The following is a 24,922-nucleotide window of genomic DNA, read 5'->3' on the forward strand; positions in this document are numbered from 1 at the left end:
AGCGACAATTTTCAGATATATGAACAGGTATATTTGGTTTCAAAGCGTGGTTTATAAAGAGTACAAAGGTAAAGGAAACCGGTAATACCTTGAGGTGACCGATTTGACCCTTCATTAAATTTTGGGGAAAATAATATAATAAAAGCAAGGAAAACCACTATATTTTTAGATAAAGTATTGCTGTAGACTTGAAACAGTGCCATTTTAAACTAAATAATCAGTCTATAAGGGGTCAAATTTCAACTGGAATAGGCCTACAGACATTTACTAAAGGCAATTAGTGATTTTTCACCAAACTAAGCTCTCAGTAAGGAGTGAGAAACAGCAATCTGCCATTTAGATATGATATTCGTCTGCTTAAATAAGTTACTGGAAACTTAGTTTGTTTATGTCCTTGCCTTTCATTGGTAGCACTTACAAGATCGGCATTAGCCAATATTATTCCAACTAATTCGGTTGTAACAGTTCCTTTGCTCAAAATAACGAAAATTGTGGCGCAAAATATCAAGCCATTGCCCAAGATATTGTAGCGTACTGTCAGCCATCTGGAAAGAAATAACATTTTGCTCACGCGAAAAATCGTATGTTAAAGGAATACCGAACTGATTTAAAAATTATCTCAAATCTAAAGAAAACCTTACTTTTTTGAGAGTTTGAACTCTTCTGATTCCAAAAATATGATTAATAAATATTTAAATATGAGGGAAAACACAGAAAAAAAACTTCGAAAACTTGAAATTTGGGGGAAAAAGCAAATTTGCGGAGAAGATATTTGGCGGGTTTTTCTCCTCGGTACGTCACTCACGGCATCTCGCGGAAAAGCCAAGCGCGTGCGCCCGGGACATCCAGCCTACTAATGTCAGAATGCCTGCTTTTAATTTTTGGGTTAATTTATATCTTATCTAAGGGACTTGTTTAATTTTCATGTGAACATGGTATAATTAAAAAACATTAAAGTTTATTTTAAATAAGTTTTATTTACAATAAAATGTATACTATCAAAGATAACATTTTTCAATGATCCCATTTGGGCTTTTATAAATTTCACCCCTAATTAAATTCTAAATTTAACTCAATCAATCTGACAAAATGGAGACTAAAAAAGAGTAAAACTTTGTTAGCTTTATCATAGCCACCCTTTATTTTTATAAGGTATTTTTTTAAAATAATTTTGATTAAAAAATCCTTTCGTACTAATTTAATCCATAAATAATTAACTAAAGATAGAAACCAACCTGGCTTACACCGGTTTGAACTCAAATCATGTAAAATATTACTAGTCGAACAGACTATCTTTTAAAGCTCCTGCACCCTAAAGAAATTTTAATTCAACATCGAGGTCATAATCCCATTCATCGATTTGAACTCCCTAAATGGATTATGCTGTTATCCCTAAAGTAACTTAATCTTCTTATCAATAAAATTGGATCAAAAATTTTAAAATATATTAGTTTTGACTTTAACATACCACCCCAGTAAAATTTTTAGTATAAAATAATATGTCTAAAACTGGATTTTACTTAAAATAAAGCTTTATAGGGTCTTATCGTCCCTTAAATAAATTTTTGCATTATTACAAAAAATTAAAATTCAAAGTATTTTTTTAAGACAGCTAATTTTCGTTAACCCCTTCATACAAGATCCCAATTAAGGACCAAATGATTATGCTACCTTTGCACAGTCAGTATACTGCGGCTATTTAATAAATAATAATATCATAGAGCAGGGCTTATTTTAATTTAATACCTTAAAAAAATGTTTTTGATAAACAGTCGAAAAAATATTTTGCCAAGTTCCTTAAAAAAATATAATTTTATTTAAAAGGTACCTTTTAAACTTATTAAAAATCCTTTTCTACTAATAATCTCATTATAAAAAAATTTTAAATTTTTTAACCTTCTTTTTATTTAATTAATATAAATTTATAATAAACATATGTTATTAAACAAATAGCCACTTTAAAGCCTACATACCTATAAATTAGTATTGTTATATAATTATTTAAATACTAAGCTTAGCCCTAATAAATTAAATATTTAAAAATAACAAAATCTAAACACCTATCTAAAATAATTTTTAAAGAAACCAGATATAAAAAAAACGGATAACATCTCACTACTATATAAAAATCTAATTACTTTTGTCACAGTTAACTGTTTAATTAAATTTATATAACTCTTATTTTTTTCGGGAAAAAAAAATATTTTAAATATTAAAATTCCCTGATACAAAAGGTACTACATTTAATTTATTCTATAACCATAAAATTATTTTCCCTCACGGAACAAGCAAATAAAATTTTTCTTTAATAATAATAAGTATTTAAAATAAATATTTTTAATAATAAAACTAGAAAACTTAATTAATAAACTAACCTAATCAAAATGCCTCTCAATAAGAAGATCTCCTTAGTGTAAATAAATTGCTATAAAAGCTTCATTTTGCTAATCTAGATTAAAGTTCCCTTAAACTTACTTTGTTACGACTTATCTAGCTTTAAGAACCTGAGTGACGGGCGATATGTACATGTTTTATAGCCTATTTCAAATAAGCATGTTATTCTTAATTTACTAGCAAATCCACTTTTATAATTTAATTTCATTAAAATTAATCCACAAGTTAAATTAATGTAACTCACCTCACCTTTTAGCATTTACCACACCTTGATTTGAAGTTATAATTAAATAATTATTTTGAAAACTCAATCTTTCTTAAAAAGTAAACTGACAACAACGGTATATGAACATTAGCTAAAATAAGATTTTATGGGGGGTATCAATTAAAGGGCAAGTTCCTCTGCTTGGTTAAAACACCGCCAAAATTTTTAATTTTATTTACCTAGTTTAATCCTTTAAGGGATTTAATAAATTAGAATAATAGGGTATCTAATCCTAGTTTTTAAACCTAATCTTTTAAGAAACTTTTTAGTAAAATAAAACAATTATAAATTTTACCTAAATAAAAATAATATTTACTAAAACACATAAAATTTCTTACCTCAAAAATAATCTTATTTTACACCTCTCGTCTAACCGCGGCGGCTGGCACGTTTTTCGCCGGTATTTAATTATTTAATCTACATATAATTCATTTAATATATAAAAGCAAGGCCTCATTAATTTACTATCTCTAAACTTTAGATAAAACTTTAAAATAATAATAAGACTATAAGCCTAAATTAAACTGTTTAGGACTAAAAAATAAAACACGTTATGACTAAAAATATATTAACCTAATAACTTAAAACTTATAAATAGTCTAAACTAAAAAAGTAAGCTAATTAAAGCTTTTAGGCCCATACCCTAAAGATGAGAACACCTCCTTTTTTAAATGTTAATAAAACCTTCATCTTTTATTATAATAATATTATTAGGTACTCTAATTTCAATTAGAGCTACCTCATGGTTTCCAATTTGATTAGGAATAGAAATAAATATCATTGGGTTCATTCCTTTAATTATTAACAAAAAAAATATTTTAACATCAGAAAGAGCACTAAAGTATTTTACTATTCAATCAATTAGTTCTTCTGCTCTACTTTTATTTTCAATTCAAAACAATTTTTTTATACTAAGAACAGATATTATCACAATTGCTCTTTTAACTAAACTAGGGGCAGCACCTTTTCATTTTTGAGTGCCCTCTATCACTGAAAATATTTCTTGGAACATAATAACATTACTTTTAACATGGCAAAAGTTTGCACCCTTAATAATTCTTAATATTCATAATAAAATATCCAGCCTAATTATCTTAACCTTAATTAGCTCTACTATTTGGGGGTCATTTGGGGGGCTGTTTCAAACAAGAACAAAGAAAATATTAGCTTTCTCTTCAATTGCACATATAGGATGACTAATTAGTGCTACAATATGTAGAACTAATATAGTTATAATATATTTCTTAATTTATTCTTTATCCTTAATCTTTGCTTCTATAACCATAAAGGCCTTAAAAATAAACTCAATCAATACTACTTTATTTACAACAACAAAAAAAATAAAATCTTAATTTATACTCTAATATTGAATATAGGAGGGATACCCCCCTTATTAGGGTTTTACCCTAAGCTAATAGTCCTATCAATATTAATCAAATTAAATTGAATAATCCTAAGTATAATTCTTATCATAAGAGCTATAATAAATTTATTCTTCTACATTCGCTTGAGCTATGTAACTCTAATACTAAATTCTTTCTCAAAAAAAAATATTTTTCAAATTTCCTCAAGATACTCCCCTTATTTTATTATTATTATTATTTTATTAAGAGGGCCAGTAATCAACATATTTTACTAAAGCTTTAAGTTAAACTAAAACTATAAACCTTCATAGTTTAAAATAAATTTTTTTAAGCTTTAGAAAACTCTCCTTAAAATTTGCAATTTTAAATTCTAAATAAAATATAAAGCCAAAACTTTTAGTAAAAGGCTTTTAAAGCCATAAATGAATTTACAATTTATCTCTTATTTTTCAGACATTTTACCGCGATGAATATTTTCTACTAACCACAAAGATATTGGTACAATATACATAATTTTTGGGATATGGGCTGCAATAATTGGGACAGCCCTTAGTATACTAATCCGAGCTGAATTGGGACAACCTGGGTCAATAATAAATGATGATCAAATTTATAATGTTATTGTAACTGCCCATGCCTTTGTTATAATTTTCTTTATAGTAATACCTATTATAATTGGGGGATTTGGAAACTGATTAGTCCCACTAATACTAGGAGCCCCTGATATAGCCTTCCCCCGACTTAATAATATAAGGGAAGAGGAACCCGTGCAGAATGCGATGATGGGCAGTAACCACTTTTCCCGGAAAACTGCAGAAAGGGGTAGAGGAAGAGGTTCACGTGGACGAGGAAGCACGACCTTCAAGTACAAGTGTCATGGATGCAGGAAACCCGGCCACAAGGTAGCCGATTGCCCCGACAGAAACCATGGTTCAGGCATAAGAACCAGAAAGAAAGAAAACGCCCATCATGTACTGGCAGAAAATTTGGCCGAGGAAGAATTCGCATTGCACCTGAAGGCTGATCACGATTCCTGGTGCCTGAAAAAGCGGAGCCACCTCACATATGAGTTCCAACAGAGATCGCTTCAACGTTTACGAAGAGACCACGAAATCTTTAAACCTGGCCACCGCAGAGTCAACGAAGATACGAGGTGTTGGCGAAGTAAAAGTACCCGCAACGAATGGCAGCGACAATCGAATTCTTCGCCTGGAACGAGCCCTTCATGTCCCGGATTTAAGAACAAATCTCCTATCCATTGCCAAGATGACAGACAAAGGACATGAGGTCACATTCAAGAAGTCGCAGGCCTGGATTAAAACGGCAACCGGAGAAGTGATTGCAGTTGCTGACAGAGTTGGAGACCTTTATTTCCTGAGAAAGGCTGAAGAATCGGTCCATGCAGTGCAAGCGGAAATAAAGCCTAGAAGCAACCTGGAGAACTGGCATTTCCTACTCGGTCACTTGAACGAGAGAAGTTTAAAGGAAATGGCCCGGAAGAATTTGGCTACGGGGCTCAACATTGAAAAAGATGGGAGCCTGGGAATCTGCCAAATCTGTATCAAAGGAAAGCAATCGAAGGAGCCGTTGCCGAAAACCGAAGATAGCCGCACCTCACATGTCCTGGAAATAGTACACTCTGACGTATGCGGGCCGATGAGAGTAACGTCAATGAGCGGAGCCAAGTACATCGTCGTTTTCACTGATGATTATTCCCGGTGGAGTGAAGTCAGCTTTTTAAAACACAAGAGCGAAGTGTTGAAAGCCTTCAAAGAATTCAAGCAACGAGCTGAAGTGGAAACCGGGAGAAAAATCAAGACCTTGCAGTCCGACAACGGAACCGAATACTGCAACAATGAATTCGACAGATTCCTGAAAGACTCTGGGATAAAAAGAAGGCTCACCGTACCATACACCCCGGAACAGAATGGCATTGCCGAAAGAAAGAACAGAACACTCCTAGATATGGCCCGATGTATGATGATACAAGCGCAACTTCCACCATCATTCTGGGCAGAAGCGATGGCCACGGCTAACTACATTCGAAACCGTTGTCCTTCCCGGAGCATAAATGGAGAAGTACCATTTACCAGATGGACCGGAAAGAAGCCATCCCTGCAACATTTGAAGATTTTCGGCGACAAAGCTTTGCTGTTGGACGAAAATAAAAGGAAGGGGAAGTTTGCAGCCAGGAGCAAATAATGCGTTTTCATCGGCTATTCTGAAGTCTCGAAGGCCTATCGACTCTGGGTTCCGTCCCAGAAGCAAATTTACCGAAGTCGAAATGTCAAGTTCCTGGGAGAATTTAATAAACAAGGCGGATATGATGATTTCGTCACTCCAGAAATCAACCTGAAATACGGAAGCAAAGCTAAAAGCGAAATCGAAGTCCCGGCCACTACACACGCTGCAAAACCGTCTGGCAGAGAAGAATTCAAAGAAGCAAAAAGGAGTTCAAAGATGAAACCCCGGAAGAATCTAATGACCAGGAAAACGAGGACGTCTTCGAAGAGCCCTCAGAAACCCTCGTTCTGAAGAAAGGTCCTGGAAGACCGAAGAAAATAAGAACTGGAGTACCCGGACGACCGAAGAAATCGTTCAACATGATTCCGAGCGTCTCAGAAGAGTCTACTGAAGAGGCTACTGACGAGCAAGAAACCCTGTCCGATGAGTCAGCAAACCTAGCCATCTTATCAGAACCTTTGTCCATGAAGCAAGCCCTGGCTTCTCCGTACGCGAACGATTGGAGGAAAGCAGTAACGGAAGAGTTCGTTTCGCTTATCAAGTGCGAAACCTGGGACATCGTTGACTGTCCGGAAAACCAGAAGGTCCTTGGAAATCGCCTAGTCTTCCGAACGAAGTACTTACCCAGCGGCTAAGTAGAGAAAAGGAAAGCCAGGCTCGTAGCGAAAGGTTTTGCCCAGAGACCAGGGATCGACTACCAAGAGACGTTCGCACCCGTCATTAGATCCAGCTCCATAAGACTGCTCATGGCCCTTGCGGTTTGGAAGTCCACCAAATGGATGTCGTCACGGCCTATCTTAATGGCGAACTCGAGGAAGAAATATATATGGTCGTCCCGGAAGGATTAACAGAATCCCTCGAAGAAATCGTCAAGTCAACCCGGTTCGACAAGTCAATCATTGCCAGAGCAAAGAAATGGACCAGCGACCTGGAAGAAGAGGGACAAATAGCCTTGCGGAATCTACCAACAGAGGGAATGCCAGCTGACGTCTGTACAAAGAGCCTGTTCCGTCCGAAGCACCTCTTCTGCGTCAAAGCCCTTGGACAGGAAATAATTAAATGACCACCCCCTGGATTGAAGATTGAAACCACCGATATTAAGAGGGACTGTTGTAAATTAGAGATAATACCGGTTGTTTTTTATCTATATCCAGATTATATTTTCTACACTTGTATTTTTTTATGCATCGCGGTCATTCTTGTAATCTTTATTTTTTATCGCGATGCCTTAACTATATAACCGGATAACATTCCGATAACAGTTATCAGTTCTCAGTTCACAGTTGATCAGTTCTCAGTCGTCAGTTCACAGATATCAGTTGTCAGTAGCGTTCCCGGAAATTAACTTAAATGTTTTAATTAACTTAGTAAAGAGTTTATAACCAGTTAAACCCAGAGTCGTTCTTGCGTCAAACAACAACATTCCCCCTTCTTTTTTACTATTACTATCATCAACAATAGTAGAAAACGGGGCAGGAACAGGGTGAACAGTATACCCCCCTTTATCAAGAAATATTGCTCATACAGGAGCATCTGTCGATCTAACTATTTTTTCATTACACTTAGCAGGTGTATCCTCAATTTTAGGTGCTATCAATTTTATTACTACAATTATCAATATACGAACACAAGTAAGGTTTCCCACAGTTCAGTTCAAACAGTTCAGTTTTCGGTTCAGTTCAGTTATTTTCGGTTTCAGTTTAGGGACTAAACTGATTTGATTGCTTCAGTTCAGTTTCAGTTTGCACATCTCCAAACTGATCAGTTTTCAGTTCGGTTCGGTTTATTTCTTAAACTGAACTGATAAAAACTGAACTGAAGAGATAGTTAAGTACTCTTTCGATCTATCGCGGGAAACGATATCAATACGTTCCCGCAAACATTAGTAGAACAATAGAAAACTGGCATCGTTTAGTATTGCATGCTGTATGATATTTTGGGGGATGTGTCGCGTAAAGTTACCTTATTAGTGTCGCGTAGAGTTAAATTATTTCTGTCGCGTATATTTCATCATTTATGTCGCGTATATTTAATTACGCATAATATAATATTAATTATTTATTAGTATTTATATTAATAATAATTAATATTATAATAAATAAATTAATATTAAATTTTATTTATATTAATATTAATTAATTATATTAATTTAAGTCCCGCGATTAGCTGGAACCCTCTGCAGAGAGACACAGGCTAAAAGAATACCAATAATTAGTAACTAAAAAGGGTATCATAATTAGTTAACTAGTCAAAGGTTAATTGCTAATTGTTAATAATTAGTAGTTAGTGAAATAAACATGACTTTTAAGGTATGGCACTTGACGATTCCAAAATAGTAGTAGTAGAAAATGTTAGCGGTTAATAGTTACAATCTGGGGATTTTGGGCCTCTGACACCGTATTTTTCTTCTTGATAATCTCTGAAGGAGTTTTCGGTTCAGTTCAGTTATAACTGAAAACTGAACTGATCAGTTCGGTTTCCTGGCTGAACCGAACTGATAATTTCAGTTCAGTTTCAGTTCTTGAAAATCATAACTGAAACGTTTCAGTTCAGTTTCAGTTTTAGTCCAAAACCGATTTGAACCGAACTGTGGGAAACCTTAAACACAAGGAATAATTATAGAACGAATACCTCTTTTTGTTTGATCAGTAAAAATTACAGCTATTTTACTTCTTCTATCTTTACCTGTTTTAGCAGGTGCTATCACAATACTTCTTACAGATCGGAATTTTAATACATCCTTCTTCGAACCCGCAGGAGGAGGAGACCCTATTCTTTACCAGCATTTATTTTGATTTTTTGGGCACCCAGAAGTTTATATTGTTATCCTACCTGGATTTGGAATAATCTCTCATATCATTAGTCACCAAACAGGAAAAAAAGAACCTTTTGGAACTTTAGGGATAATCTATGCTATATTAGCAATTGGGGTATTAGGTTTTGTTGTGTGAGCCCACCACATATTCACAGTAGGAATAGATGTTGATACACGAGCTTACTTTACAGCAGCCACAATAATTATTGCAGTACCAACAGGTATTAAATTTTTTAGATGACTAGCCACAATTCATGGTGCAAAGCTAAATATAGATCCATCATTATATTGAGCTTTAGGTTTTGTATTCTTATTTACTATTGGAGGATTAACAGGTGTGATCTTAGCTAACTCATCATTAGATATTGTGCTTCATGACACCTACTATGTAGTTGCTCATTTTCATTATGTTTTATCTATAGGGGCGGTGTTTGCTATTATTGGGGGTATTCCCCTTATTTTTAGGAGTTGCAATAAACCCCCGATGACTAAAAACACATTTTATAATTATATTTTTGGGAGTTAATTTAACATTTTTTCCCCAACATTTCTTAGGTTTAAATGGGATACCTCGACGATACTCAGATTACCCAGATGCCTATACTTCATGGAACGTAATTTCTTCCCTGGGCTCTATACTTTCAACTATTGCCTTAATTTTCTTCATTTTTATCATTTGAGAAAGCTTAGTATCCCAACGATTAATCTTATTTTCATCCCATATACCCTCTTCTATTGAGTGGAATAACCCCCTTCCTCCAGAGGACCATACCTATAGCCAATTAGCTATTACTTAAAACATAATGGCAACCTGAAACAAAATTTTATTCCCAGATGCTGCTTCCCCTATCATAGAACAAATAATATTTTTTCATGATCATACAATAGTTATCCTTACATTAATTACTATTTTAGTAGCTTACATACTAACAAATACTTTATTTAATAAATCCTTTAATCGATATCTTTTAGAAGGGCAAGAAATTGAAACATTCTGAACAATCGTGCCAGCTTTTATACTAATTTTTATCGCTTTCCCATCATTACAAATCTTATACTTAATAGATGAAACCAGAAGACCTAATTTAACAATTAAAACAATTGGACACCAATGATACTGATCATATGAATATTCAGATTTCAAACAAATTTCATTTGATTCTTACATAACTCCTTTAGATGAAGAAATACCAATATCAACATTCCGATTATTAGATGTGGATAATCGAACAATCATTCCTACAAATATTAATATCCGAATACTAATTACTGCAGCTGATGTAATCCACTCTTGAGCAATACCTTCCCTAGGAATTAAAGCAGATGCTATACCAGGACGAATTAATCAAGTGCCTATAATCTCTAATCGTTCAGGTTTATTCTTTGGGCAATGTTCAGAAATTTGTGGGGCTAACCATAGTTTTATACCTATTATCATTGAAAGAATCCCTGTTAAACATTTTATCAACTGAATTAACAATTCTGACTCATTAAGTGGCTGAAACTTTTAAGCAATGGTCTCTTAAACCATACTATGGGAATTTCCCCCTTAATGAAAGAAAATAGTTAAAATCTTATAACAATATCTTGTCAAGATATAATTACTTTAAGTTTTTCTTAATACCTCAAATATTCCCTATAAACTGATGATTACTATCACTTCTCCCTCTCACTCTAACCATATTAAATCTAATTAACATAACTTTTAATAAATCCCTAAGATCAGAAAAACATCTTAGAAAAAAAATATTAAAAAAACATTAAACTGAAAATGATAACAAATCTTTTTTCTACATTCGACCCCTCAACTTCATCTAATTTATCAATAAACTGATTATCCCTATTTATCCCATCTCTTATACTACCCCACATTTTTTGGACCAAAAATAATCGTTTCTCAATTATTACAAAAAAATTTTTTTACACTTTACACCTAGAATTTAAAAATCTTTTAAATTGGACATTTACTAATGGGATCACAAGTCTAATTTTAAGATTAATTTGACTCCTAGCAATTATTAATCTAATAGGTTTAATACCCTACATTTTTACAGCTACAAGCCATATAGTAATTTCATTGACCTTAGCCTTACCCCTATGACTAACTCTAATACTATTCGGCTGGATTAATAATACAAATAAAATATTTGCCCATCTTCTACCTAATGGTACACCCCCAGCTTTAATAATATTTATAATTTTAATTGAAACTGTAAGAAACATCATCCGACCCATTACCCTTTCAATCCGGCTATCAGCTAACATAATTGCTGGACATCTTTTATTAACTTTATTGGGGAACCAAGGTACAATTATAAATATAAAAAATAACTTTTTAATTATTAATACACAATTAGTATTACTAACTTTAGAACTAGCCGTAGCTATTATCCAAGGTTATGTATTTATTATCTTAATCTCATTGTACACAACAGAAGTACATTAACTACCTTATGAAAAATTTCCACCCATTCCATATTGTTGACCAAAGCCCTTGACCTCTCACCGCTGCCCTAGGAGCACTATTTATGACATCTGGAACAATTAGTTGAATTCACATTAAATCTCCTCTACTTATAACCCTAGGATTTTTCCTAATTATCATTACAAGATTCCAATGATGACGAGACATTCACCGAGAAGCTACACTTCAAGGGAACCATACATCTAAAGTTATTATTGGATTACAATGAGGAATAATCCTATTTATTATCTCTGAAGTATTTTTTTTTGTTTCATTTTTTTGGGCATTTTTACATAGAAGTCTATCACCAAATGTAGAAATTGGAATGATATGACCCCCAAAAGGAATTGAACCTTTTAATCCCTTACAAATTCCACTATTAAATACAACTATCCTCCTATCTTCTGGGATTTCAATTACATGGACACATCATAGTATTCTAAATAATAACTTAAGCCAAGCTAAAAAATCACTTTTAGTGACTATTTTACTAGGGGGCTATTTCACTATTCTACAAGCCTGAGAATATATTGAAGCCCCTTTTACTATTGCTTATTCAATTTATGGCACTACATTTTTTGTGGCGACAGGATTTCATGGATTACATGTGTTAATTGGGACCACCTTTCTTCTAATTACAATAATCCGATTAGCTAACCTCCACTTATCTAAAACTCACCATTTTGGGTTTGAAGCAGCAGCATGATACTGACATTTTGTTGATGTAGTATGACTATTATTATATTCTTTAATCTATTGATGAGGAGGGTATTTATTTAGTATAAAAAGTACATTTAGCTTCCAACTAAAAAGTTTTATTTAAAAATAAATAATATTTATATTAATGCTTACAACAGCTCTTATTCTAAGAATAATAGTCATACTACTATCCTCAAATCTAGCCAAATTACAAAACCCTTCCCTAGAAAAAAATTCTCCATTCGAATGTGGATTTAACCCTTCTTATAAAACTCGAGTACCTTTCTCTTTACAGTTTTTCTTAATTGCTTTATTTTTGATGTAGAAATCATCTTAATTATACCTTCACCTTTATTCCTATTTAAATCTTATATTATAAGAATCTCAGTGTTTAGATTAATCTTTATTGTCACTCTAGGATTACTTCATGAATGAAAAGAAGGGAGATTAAGTTGAGTTTAGGTTAGTATTTAAAATTTATAAAATCTAATTTGCACTTAGAAATTGTTCCCCACCTAGCCTTTTAATAAAAGTGAAATTATATCACATTCAGTTTCGACCTGAAAATTTGAATTAACATTCTTATTTTAGAAGAAACCAATAAGGAGGTATCTTAATGTTAATAAGAATAAAGACTAATAAAGTCCTTCTAAAGAAGTTAAAATTTTTAAAGCCGCTAACTTTAACTCTGTTTATTACTCAAAAACATAACTTCTAATTTTTCTATAGTGTAATTAAAACACCTGATTTTTTCATAATCAAAATACTCTAAAGTTAGAAATACAAAAAATTTAATTTATTTAAGAGAATCCCTTCTATCTTGACTGCTTCAAAATCATATTATAAATTTAACTACTTAAATAAAAACTTAATAAAAAAATTAAACCTAATAAAAGTAAAAGTAAAAGAATTTGAACAAACAAGGTATTATAATATATCCGCTGAAAAACACCCCCTCATAAACATAAAAATTTTTCAACTCCTAATCCCCCAAAAATTTCTCCCCAACCTAAATCTCCTTTTACAAAAGAAACTCTATTAAGCTTAAAAAAATTACTTATAAAAAACGAAGCCAGACTTAATAAAAACCATATAGAAATAAAATAATAAAAAATAATTCTACGATAAAGATTTATGGACATTTCTCTAATTGGCAATCAAAACCAAAAAATTAAAAAAACACCAATTAACGTAAATATTTTATCACCAAGAGACAAAACAACTAAATCACTATAATCAAATAATAATCAACTCATTACACCACCAAAATTTACCCCTAGTACTGAAAGGAAAAAAATAGAAACGTTTATCTCTTTTCTTTCAGAGTAATTAAAAAAATTTACCCCTATATACCCATTTAATAACAAATTATAAATTAAACGGGATCTATAAATAATTGTTGAAAAAACCCCTAAAAAAAATAAAAATATATAATAACCCACACCCCTCTATTAAAAATAACTCAATAATTAAATCCTTTGAATAAAAACCACAACTAAAAGGGATACCCCTAATCTTAAAAAACTTAACAATATACCATAACCTAGCATAGGAGAAAAATTTAACAAACCCCCTAATATCCGAATATCTTGTAATCCATTACCCCCATGAATCATTGAACCAGCACATAAAAATAATAAAGCCTTAAAAATTGCATGAGTCAATATATGAAAATAAGCTCACTCCCAAAGACCTAAAGATAAACTAAACATTATTAAAGCTAACTGACTTAAAGTTGATAAAGCAATGACCCTTTTAAAATCTATTTCTATACATGCCCCCACCCCTGACATTAATAAAGTTAATAATGAAATATATATTATTACCCTACCATACACTCTGAATAAAAAAAGTTCATGAAAACGAATTAATAAAAAAACTCCAGCTGTTACTAAAGTAGAAGAATGAACTAAAGAAGAAACAGGGGTGGGGGCAGCTATAGCTGCTGGGAGTCAAGAAGAAAAAGGAATTTGTGCTCTTTTAGTTATGGCTGCTAAAAAAATACAACTAAATAACCAAACAGATAAAAAATCCAAATTTAAACTATTAAAAAAAATAAAATCCCAGCCCCCCAAATTTACTATCGCAAGAATACCCAAAAGAATCCCTACATCCCCTACCCGATTTCTCAAAACTGTTAATTTACCTGCATTAAAAGAACGAATATTTTGGTAATAAATTACCAAGACATAAGAAATTAAACCTAAACCGTCCCAACCTAATAGTAAACTTATTAGGTTGGGACTCAAGACTAATAAAGCTATTGAAAGAATGAATAATAAAACTAAAGAAAAAAAACGTACCTCTCTACCATCCCCTATCATATAAGAATGACTCTAAACAAACACAAAAAAAGAAAATAAAAGAACAACAGATAAAAATACAACCCCCACTCAATCAAATAATAAAATAAAACCCCCACTCCCAGAAGTTCTAAACAATTCATACTCATACGAAAATACTTGCCCAGTTATTAATAAATACAAAGCCATAAAAAAAAATAAATAAATAATAAAAAACCAGCTCAAATAAAAAAATTTGACATTTACTTAAAAGGAGACCTATCTTTAATCCCACAAATTAAATTTTTTTATTAAACTACTTAAGTAAATAATAAGACCCAAATTTAAAACTAATAATAACAATGGATAAATATGCCCCCATAAAACCAAATTTTCCCTTAAACTTCTTGGGTGGAATCTTCTAAAAGTTCAAAATCGACCATGTTGGCTCAAAGAAAATAAATATAAAGAATAACATCCAGCCAAAAAAAATATACACCCTAAAGGAAATATTAGTCAGCATCTAACTTGAACTATCCCAAATGAAAGAAACAATTCCCCTACTAAATTTAGAAAAGGAGGAGCAGCCATATTTCTTACACTTAAAATAAATCACAAAAATGAAAAACTAGGTAGAACTAAGATTAAACCACGAAGAAGGAGAAGTCTTCGTGTATGTAAACGCTCATAAATCATATTTACAATATCAAACAACCCAGAAGAAGTAAATCCATGGGAAAGTATTATAATAACTGAGCCAAAATAACCATAAACTGATAATCTAAAAACACCCCCAAGAAATATACTTATATGCCCTACTGAAGAATAAGCAACTAACCCCTTTATATCTCTTTGGGACAAACATACAAATCTTATAATTACCCCCCCCCCCCTAAAAAAAAGATAAAATAATATCCCCTTACTCAACTAAAAACCCTAAATATAAAGGGATTAACCGTAGTATACCATACCCCCCTAAAAACAGGTGCTTCTACATGAGCCTTTGGTAATCATAAATGCACTATATACCCAGGTAACTTAATTAAGAAAGCTAAATAAATAAAAAAAAATAAATAAGAAGAACTCCTTAGACTTCTCAGGCTATAATAAAAAAATTTATAGTACCTAAATCCCTCCCTATCCATAACAATCCCAATAAGAGAGGTAGAGAACCAAATATAGTATAAAATAGCATATAAACCCCAGCCTTTAGCTTTTCTGGTTGGAAACCATACCCAACAATTAATAACAAAAGAGGAACTAAAGAAGCTTCAAAAGAAAAATAAAAATATAATAAATCTATAGCTAGAAAAGTGAACACTAAAGTTAATAATATAAATACACATAAAACTTTGTATAATAAAAAATTAAAATTTTCCCTTTTAATTCCGCCTCTGGCTAATAAACCTAAATATAAAATTCAAAGGGTTAAAAAAACTAAAGAATAGCTTAATAAGTCACACGCAAAAACTATAGAAATCTGAGAAACCCCTTCTATAGGATAAACTATTACTCAACCTAAACAAGATAGGCCTAATAAGGTTAACAAAATATAATAGGGTAATTTTATTCTAAGAACTATTAAAGAAAATCAAAAAAAATAAAAGCTAACATTGAAGTAAATTTAAAGAGCTACAAAGTTCTCCACCATATCCCTTTACTAATCTCACTAAAATTCCCAGACCTAAACTTCCTTCACATACTACTACAAAAAGATTAACATTATTATAATACAATTATTTACCCCACCAGATAATGAAAATACCAACAACAAAAAACAGATAATATTAAAAATTCTAGTCTCAAAATTACTACTAACAAATGATAACGTCTTAACACTACACATAGTAATCCCCCAAAAAATAAACAAAAAACATAAAAATTTAATATAACCATTTAAGCTTTAATAGTTTATAATAAAACCTTGGTTTTGTAAACCAAAATAGAACTAATTCTTAAAGCTTTAAGAGAACCGCACAGTAACTTTAATCCCCAAAATTAATATTATAACTTATAACTATCTCTTAAAAATTTTACTTTTCATATTATAGTACAGTCATTTTAGCCCAAAAAAAGAGGGAACCCGCAACAAATTGAAACAAAGCTGAAAATTTCAGATCTTATAGATTTTTGGGCGATCTTTAACGTGGTGTGGTCTCCCACACTCTCCCATTGGAGGAATTTCCGCCATATTGGAAAATGGCGGACGAAATCGAGAAAACGTTTAATACCTCCGGTTCTACATAACCGATTAACACGTAATTAGGCTTCAATTGTAGATCACCTTCAAACACATAATTCAATTCTTAAAATATTTTGTCCTACAACTAATCGGAAGTTCACAATCTGACTCTGAAGATTAGCCACATATAAAATTGGGAATTTAAAGCATTTTATGGTTTCTATATTCAGAATACATTTCCAAAATCGAGAAAAAGTTTAATAACTCTGGTTCTACTAATCCGATTAACAAGTTATTAGGCTTCAATTGTAGATTACTTTCAAACACATAATTCATCCTAAGATATGTTGTCCTACAACTAACCGGAAGTTCACAATCCAGCCCGGAAGGTAAGGCAAATCTAATTTTTGAGTATTTCGAAACGGTTTCAAGCGAAATAAATGCAAAGCGGGTTTTAAACCTAAAATATATTATTCCCATTATATTTTTACCTCTTTAAGTGACGATGACGTCACGGAGAGGTATTATAGTGGACGTGAATGGGGGGGGTGTCTGTCTGTGTGTGTCGGTCACTGCGTTCGCAGTTGGCAAATTGGAGCAAACGTGTTCGCAGTATAATTTTTGGCTTCTACTCCCAACGTTAGGATCAAGAGGTGCGTGGCGATCGGCTAGGGTTACGAGAAACGTCTAGCCTCCCAATTGCAGGGCTTCAACCAAAGGTTCATGCAATTGCGGATTTCTTATCATTTATTGTGAATCAGTCGCCTTATTTACCCTAAATTTCCAAAAATTGTTAAACGTCAACAATAGCTATGTTTAAAATTATTTTAGCAATTAAGTTTCTTAAAATGACTTCAATAAAATTACGTTAAACTACTGTCGACTAAAGTAATTAATATCAATTATATTTTCTTAAATATTTTCTTAATATTATTAATTGCGTCTCGTATCGGAGAGGTTTATTTTGGTTTACCAACTTGTATATTAGTATGTTTATCAATATTGGTTATGCTTAATTTTAATCATAGTCCTATTCTTGAGGTTTAGCCTCAAAATCTCTATGTTTATTTGAACAAGATACTCCCTTGCATTGTCTACAAATTGAAGTACAGACTGGACCAGTTTTACCGCATTCACATTTCAAGTCACAGTCTTCCTTGCATTTACGAGGGATCATCTGCAGAAGCTCAGCTGGAGCAGGTTATAGAGTGGTAACGATTGGTTAGAGTTCAGATCCTACCTGTCTCCAACCCCATTCTCTAGCATTTAGGCTGCTTCCAAACCACGTTTGAACTTGGTGATAAACTCTATTTGAATGCTGCTTTGCTGCCGCAATTGTTGGTGGAAGAGAAGCTAATTCAAAAGCTCAATTCCATAATCTTCATTTAAAGTATACACTTGGTCTTGTCAACTTTGTTACACGCTTTTTTGACAAGTGTGGGCGAAGAATGGTTTATTAAAACATTAAGTTTTATGATGGTACAAAGGCTGTTTTACCCTCTTCCGTACTATACATTATAGCTCTTGTCAGAAAAGAAACAAAATTTGTCAGAAATAGGAACTACATGTTTAACTAGCCGTTACCCGCGGCGTCGCTCGCGTGTAATTAGAACTTCCATCTAAAATGATATAAATAATGTGTATATTTTACTGATGACTAATATTTTTGTAGCACCGTAGGAGCGAAGGCACTCGGCACAGTCCGTCAGCCCGTCGGGATATTTTTTATTACTTTTCACGCGGACATTATTCCATAAAGAAGGGTTTTTAAGTTTTTGGCCGCCATTAAAAAAGATGGCAACAAATCGAACCCAAAAGACCTTTCAGCCCGTCTATAGGTTAAAGGAAACCATTGTACTAAATATTTGTGAAATCGGTTGAAACGCGCGGACTTTTTGCATAGAGAATATTTTCTTACATTACTGGGCGCCATTTTAAAAGATGGCAAAAAATCTAACCCGAAAGACCATTCAGCCCGTCTCAAGGTTAAAGCAAAACAGTGTACTAAATATTTGTGAAATCGGTTGAAACGCGCGTACTTCATTACATAGAAAATATATTTTACATTTCTGGGCGCCATTTTTTAAGATGGCGGCGGATTGGAAAAATAGATATCGATTTTGGAAACGTATTCTGAAAATAGAAACCATAAATGCTCTAAATCCCCATTTTTTATATGAGGCAAATCTTCAGGGTCAGAATGTGAACTTCCGGTTAGTTGTAGGGCAAAATATCTTAAGAGATGAATTATGTGGTTGAAGGTGATCTACAATTGAAGCCTAATTGCGTGTTAATCGGTTAAGTAGAACCGGAGTTATTAAATGTTTTCTCGATTGGGAGAGTGTGGGAGACCACATCACGTTAAAGAGCGCTCAAAAATTTATAAGATCTGAAATTTGCAGCTTTGTTTCAATTTGTTGCGGGTTAAAACTTATTTTTCCTGTACTATTAACCTTATTGATATTACTTAGTATATACACAATTCACCCCCTAGTTATTATCCTAAGATTGATTAGATCCGTTATTATTATTTCAGTAATAACCTTTACAGCCACAAATATTTCACTATTTGGATATATAATTATTTTGATACTTTTAGGGGGCTTAATTATCCTGTTTATTTATAAAGCTTCAATTGCCCCAAATGAGCCTATCTACACTAAGCATCTTAAACTACTAACCCTAGCTTCAATTTTAATCACAATAATAATAAAAATTTTTGAAGAATTTTACCCATTGAGTTCTAACAAACCAAATGAAATTATATTACTAATGAGAAACCCTACTCTAATTACATTAAGCGCCACATATTTATTTATTACCTTAATTGCCGTGGTACAAATCACAAAAATTAAAACAGGGCCTTTACGATCACAATTTTAATTAAATGACAATACCAATTCGAAAAACTCACCCACTAATTTAAGTAATTAATTCTGCGCTAATTGATCTCCCAGCACCTTCTAATATTTCTTATTGATGGAATTTTGGGTCCCTTCTAATTTTATGCTTAATCCTCCAAATCATAACAGGAATTTTCTTAGCTATACACTATACCGCTGATGTAAACCTAGCTTTTAATTCATTATCCCATATTATACGAGATGTAAATATAGGTTGGATATTCCGGTTTGCGCATGCAAATGGGGCTAGCTTATTCCTTATCTGCATCTATTTACACATTGGGCGAGGATTATATTATGGGTCTTATAAGTCTTCTACTGTTTGAATGACAGGAGTTATCATCTTATTCATTTTAATGGCTACAGCATTCCTAGGTTATGTGTTACCTTGGGGACAAATATCTTTTTGGGGGGCCACAGTAATTACTAACCTATTCTCTGCCATTCCTTATATTGGAAGAAGCTTAGTTACATGATTATGAGGGGGTTTCTCAGTTGATAACCCCACTCTAACACGATTCTTCACTCTACATTTTATACTTCCTTTTATCTTAGCAGCAATAATCTTTATTCATATCGTTTTTCTTCACCAGAAAGGTTCTAATAATCCCTTAGGTTTAAAAAGAAATATTGACAAAATCCCTTTCCACCCTTACTTCACTATTAAAGATGTTTTAGGATACTCAATCGTACTAACTTTATTCATCTCCCTAGTTTTAATTTCTCCTAACCTTCTAGGAGATCCTGAGAATTTCAACCCTGCAAATAGCTTAGTAACCCCTTTACATATCCAACCGGAATGATACTTCTTATTCGCCTACGCAATCTTGCGATCTATTCCTAATAAACTGGGGGGTGTCTTAGCCTTAGTATTATCTATTGCTATCCTAATAGTTATACCTTTAATAAAAAGAAATTTTCAAACACTACAGTTTTACCCTCTAAACCAAATTCTATTTTGGTCATGAGCTAACATCCTAATTTTATTAACCTAATAATAGGGCAAGTTCTTACGGTATTATATTTTTCTTATTTTATTATTAACCCTTTGCTTACCTTAATGCAAGACAACCTAATCAAAAAAATTTAATCGTTTAGCTAATTTTAAGCATTTGTTTTGAAAGCATTGAATAGGTTAACACCTAACGATTTTCAAAATTTGAAACTTGACTAATACTACCCCAAACACAAATAAGAAAAAACCTAAAACCAAGGGTAAAAATCTCTTTCATGCTAGCATCATCAACTTATCATAACGGAAACGAGGGAAAGAACCACGCACTCATAAAAAAACAAATATTAAAAATAAGACTAATAAAGAAAAACTTAAATTTAAAACAAAAAATAAGTAAAGAGTAAAAATACACATAAAAATAATATTAGAATATTCTGCAATAAAAATTAAAGCAAAGCTTCCTGCTCCATATTCAATATTAAAACCAGATACAAGCTCTGATTCCCCTTCAGCAAAATCAAAGGGGCTACGGTTAGTCTCAGCTAAACAAGAAATTACTCAGATGAATAATAATAAAAAATATAATACAAACTTAGTGGCACCAAAAGAATCAAAAGTAAAAAGATTATAATCCCCAGGTAAAATTACTAAAGACAATAAAATTAAAGCTAGTCTAACTTCATAAGAAACTGTCTGGGCGACAGCACGATAACAACCTAACATAGCATAGGCTGAATTACTTCTCCAACCACAACCTAATAAAGGATAAACCCCTAGACTAGAAATAACTAAAAATAAGACCACTCCCCAAACTAGGTTAAAACCTTCCCAAATAAATAAAAATAAACTATAATAAATAAAAGCCAAAAATAAACCTAAAATAGGTCTTAAGTAAAATAAACCTTTATTTCTTAAATAAGGTCATACCTGCTCCTTAACTATTAACTTTAAACCATCAGCAAAAGGCTGTAATAACTAATAACCCTATAAACCCTACTTTATTTGGACCTTTTCGAATTTGAATATACCCTAAAATTTTTCGCTCTAATAAAGTATAAAAAGCTACTCTAATTAATATACAAACTAACAAAAACACATAACTCAATAATACTATTATTAAAGAGAAAAGCTTAAATTCATCGCACTTAATCTGCCACATTAATTAAAGTATTCATTATTCAATTTCTAATAAGTCTAATAGTATATTTATTTCTTTTACTTTCAAAAAATAACGTGCTAAAACACCAAAACTTAGGGCCTAGCCCTAAAAGCCCTTATATCTCTTAAATTTTATTTTAATAACTTTGATATTTATTATATATACCCCTTATTTTTTACAATAATAATTTTTACAAATTAATAAACACACGTTATTAATACACTTTAATATAAAAGATAAATAGATAGTTTAAAAATAAAAGAAGTTTTTACACCCTTAATATTTTTTTTAAAACCCTTAAAAATTAAGGGTGTAAAAGACATAAATAATATTTTAATGTCATAACGTAAACTTTTAAATTAGTATTAAATATGACAATGTGTTTATTTATAATAAGGAGAGCCTCTGGACAATTTTTAGAAATGTCAGAATGTCTGCTTTTAATTTTTGGGTTAATTTGTATTTTATCTAAGGAACTTATTCAATTTTCATGTGAACATGGTATACTTAAAAAACATTAAAGTCTATTTTAAATAAGTTTTATTTACAATAAAATGTATACTATCAAAGATAACATTTTTCAAGGATCCCATTTGGGCTTTATAAATTTCACCCCTAATTAAATTCTAAATTTAACTCAATCAATCTGACAAAATGGAGACTAAAAAAGAGTAAAACTTTGTTAGCTTTATCATAGCCACCCTTTATTTTTATAAGGTATTTTTTTAAAATAATTTTGATTAAAAAATCCTTTCGTACTAATTTAATCCATAAATAATTAACTAAAGATAGAAACCAACCTGGCTTACACCGGTTTGAACTCAAATCATGTAAAATATTACTAGTCGAACAGACTATCTTTTAAAGCTCCTGCACCCTAAAGAAATTTTAATTCAACATCGAGGTCATAATCCCATTCTTCGATTTGAACTCCCTAAATGGATTATGCTGTTATCCCTAAAGTAACTTAATCTTCTTATCAATAAAATTGGATCAAAAATTTTAAAATATATTAGTTTTGACTTTAACATACCACCCCAGTAAAATTTTTAGTATAAAATAATATGTCTAAAACTGGATTTTACTTAAAATAAAGCTTTATAGGGTCTTATCGTCCCTTAAATAAATTTTTGCATTATTACAAAAAATTAAAATTCAAAGTATTTTTTTAAGACAGCTAATTTTCGTTAACCCCTTCATACAAGATCCCAATTAAGGACTAAATGATTATGCTACCTTTGCACAGTCAGTATACTGCGGCTATTTAATAAATAATAATATCATAGAGCAGGGCTTATTTTAATTTAATACCTTAAAAAAATGTTTTTGATAAACAGTCGAAAAAATATTTTGCCAAGTTCCTTAAAAAAATATAATTTTATTTAAAAGGTACCTTTTAAACTTATTAAAAATCCTTTTCTACTAATAATCTCATTATAAAAAAATTTTAAATTTTTTAACCTTCTTTTTATTTAATTAATATAAATTTATAATAAACATATGTTATTAAACAAATAGCCACTTTAAAGCCTACATACCTATAAATTAGTATTGTTATATAATTATTAAAATACTAAGCTTAGCCCTAATAAATTAAATATTTAAAAATAACAAAATCTAAACACCTATCTAAAATAATTTTTAAAGAAACCAGATATAAAAAAAACGGATAACATCTCACTACTATATAAAAATCTAATTAACTTTTGTCACAGTTAACTGTTTAATTAAATTTATATAACTCTTATTTTTTTCGGGAAAAAAAAATATTTTAAATATTAAAATTCCCTGATACAAAAGGTACTACATTTAATTTATTCTATAACCATAAAATTATTTTCCCTCACGGAACAAGCAAATAAAATTTTTCTTTAATAATAATAAGTATTTAAAATAAATATTTTTAATAATAAAACTAGAAAACTTAATTAATAAACTAACCTAATCAAAATGCCTCTCAATAAGAAGATCTCCTTAGTGTAAATAAATTGCTATAAAAGCTTCATTTTGCTAATCTAGATTCAAGTTCCCTTAAACTTACTTTGTTACGACTTATCTAGCTTTAAGAACCTGAGTGACGGGCGATATGTACATGTTTTATAGCCTATTTCAAATAAGCATGTTATTCTTAATTTACTAGCAAATCCACTTTTATAATTTAATTTCATTAAAATTAATCCACAAGTTAAATTAATGTAACTCACCTCACCTTTTAGCATTTACCACACCTTGATTTGAAGTTATAATTAAATAATTATTTTGAAAACTCAATCTTTCTTAAAAAGTAAACTGACAACAACGGTATATGAACATTAGCTAAAATAAGATTTTATGGGGGGTATCAATTAAAGGGCAAGTTCCTCTGCTTGGTTAAAACACCGCCAAAATTTTTAATTTTATTTACCTAGTTTAATCCTTTAAGGGATTTAATAAATTAGAATAATAGGGTATCTAATCCTAGTTTTTAAACCTAATCTTTTAAGAAACTTTTTAGTAAAATAAAACAATTATAAATTTTACCTAAATAAAAATAATATTTACTAAAACACATAAAATTTCTTACCTCAAAAATAATCTTATTTTACACCTCTCGTCTAACCGCGGCGGCTGGCACGTTTTTCGCCGGTATTTAATTATTTAATCTACATATAATTCATTTAATATATAAAAGCAAGGCCTCATTAATTTACTATCTCTAAACTTTAGATAAAACTTTAAAATAATAATAAGACTATAAGCCTAAATTAAACTGTTTAGGACTAAAAAATAAAACACGTTATGACTAAAAATATATTAACCTAATAACTTAAAACTTATAAATAGTCTAAACTAAAAAAGTAAGCTAATTAAAGCTTTTAGGCCCATACCCTAAAGATGAGAACACCTCCTTTTTTAAATGTTAATAAAACCTTCATCTTTATCTTTTATTATAATAATATTATTAGGTACTCTAATTTCAATTAGAGCTACCTCATGGTTTCCAATTTGGTTGGGGATAGAAATAAATATCATTGGGTTCATTCCTTTAATTATTAACAAAAAAAAATTTTAACATCAGAAAGAGCACTAAAGTATTTTACTATTCAATCAATTAGTTCTTCTGCTCTACTTTTATTTTCAATTCAAAACAATTTTTTATACTAAGAACAGATATTATCACAATTGCTCTTTTAACTAAACTAGGGGCAGCACCTTT

General features: G+C 31.2%; 1 long non-coding RNA gene across 1 annotated transcript; it reads right to left on the reverse strand.

The window, feature by feature from the left end:
- Window positions 1–1,543: 1,543 nt before the first annotated feature.
- LOC149685913 (uncharacterized) lies at window positions 1,544–23,123 on the reverse strand. The gene is made up of 2 exons (XR_016384026.1): window positions 23,038–23,123; window positions 1,544–1,796 (listed from the first exon to the last, which is right to left on the reverse strand). It is a non-coding gene; the product is annotated as an uncharacterized LOC149685913 (long non-coding RNA).
- Window positions 23,124–24,922: the final 1,799 nt, after the last annotated feature.

Source organism: Phalangium opilio, unplaced genomic scaffold (genome assembly GCF_054372755.1).
Source record: "Phalangium opilio isolate 3A_F unplaced genomic scaffold, DU_Popi_V2 ptg000032l_1, whole genome shotgun sequence".
NCBI classification, from domain to species: domain Eukaryota; kingdom Metazoa; phylum Arthropoda; class Arachnida; order Opiliones; family Phalangiidae; genus Phalangium; species Phalangium opilio.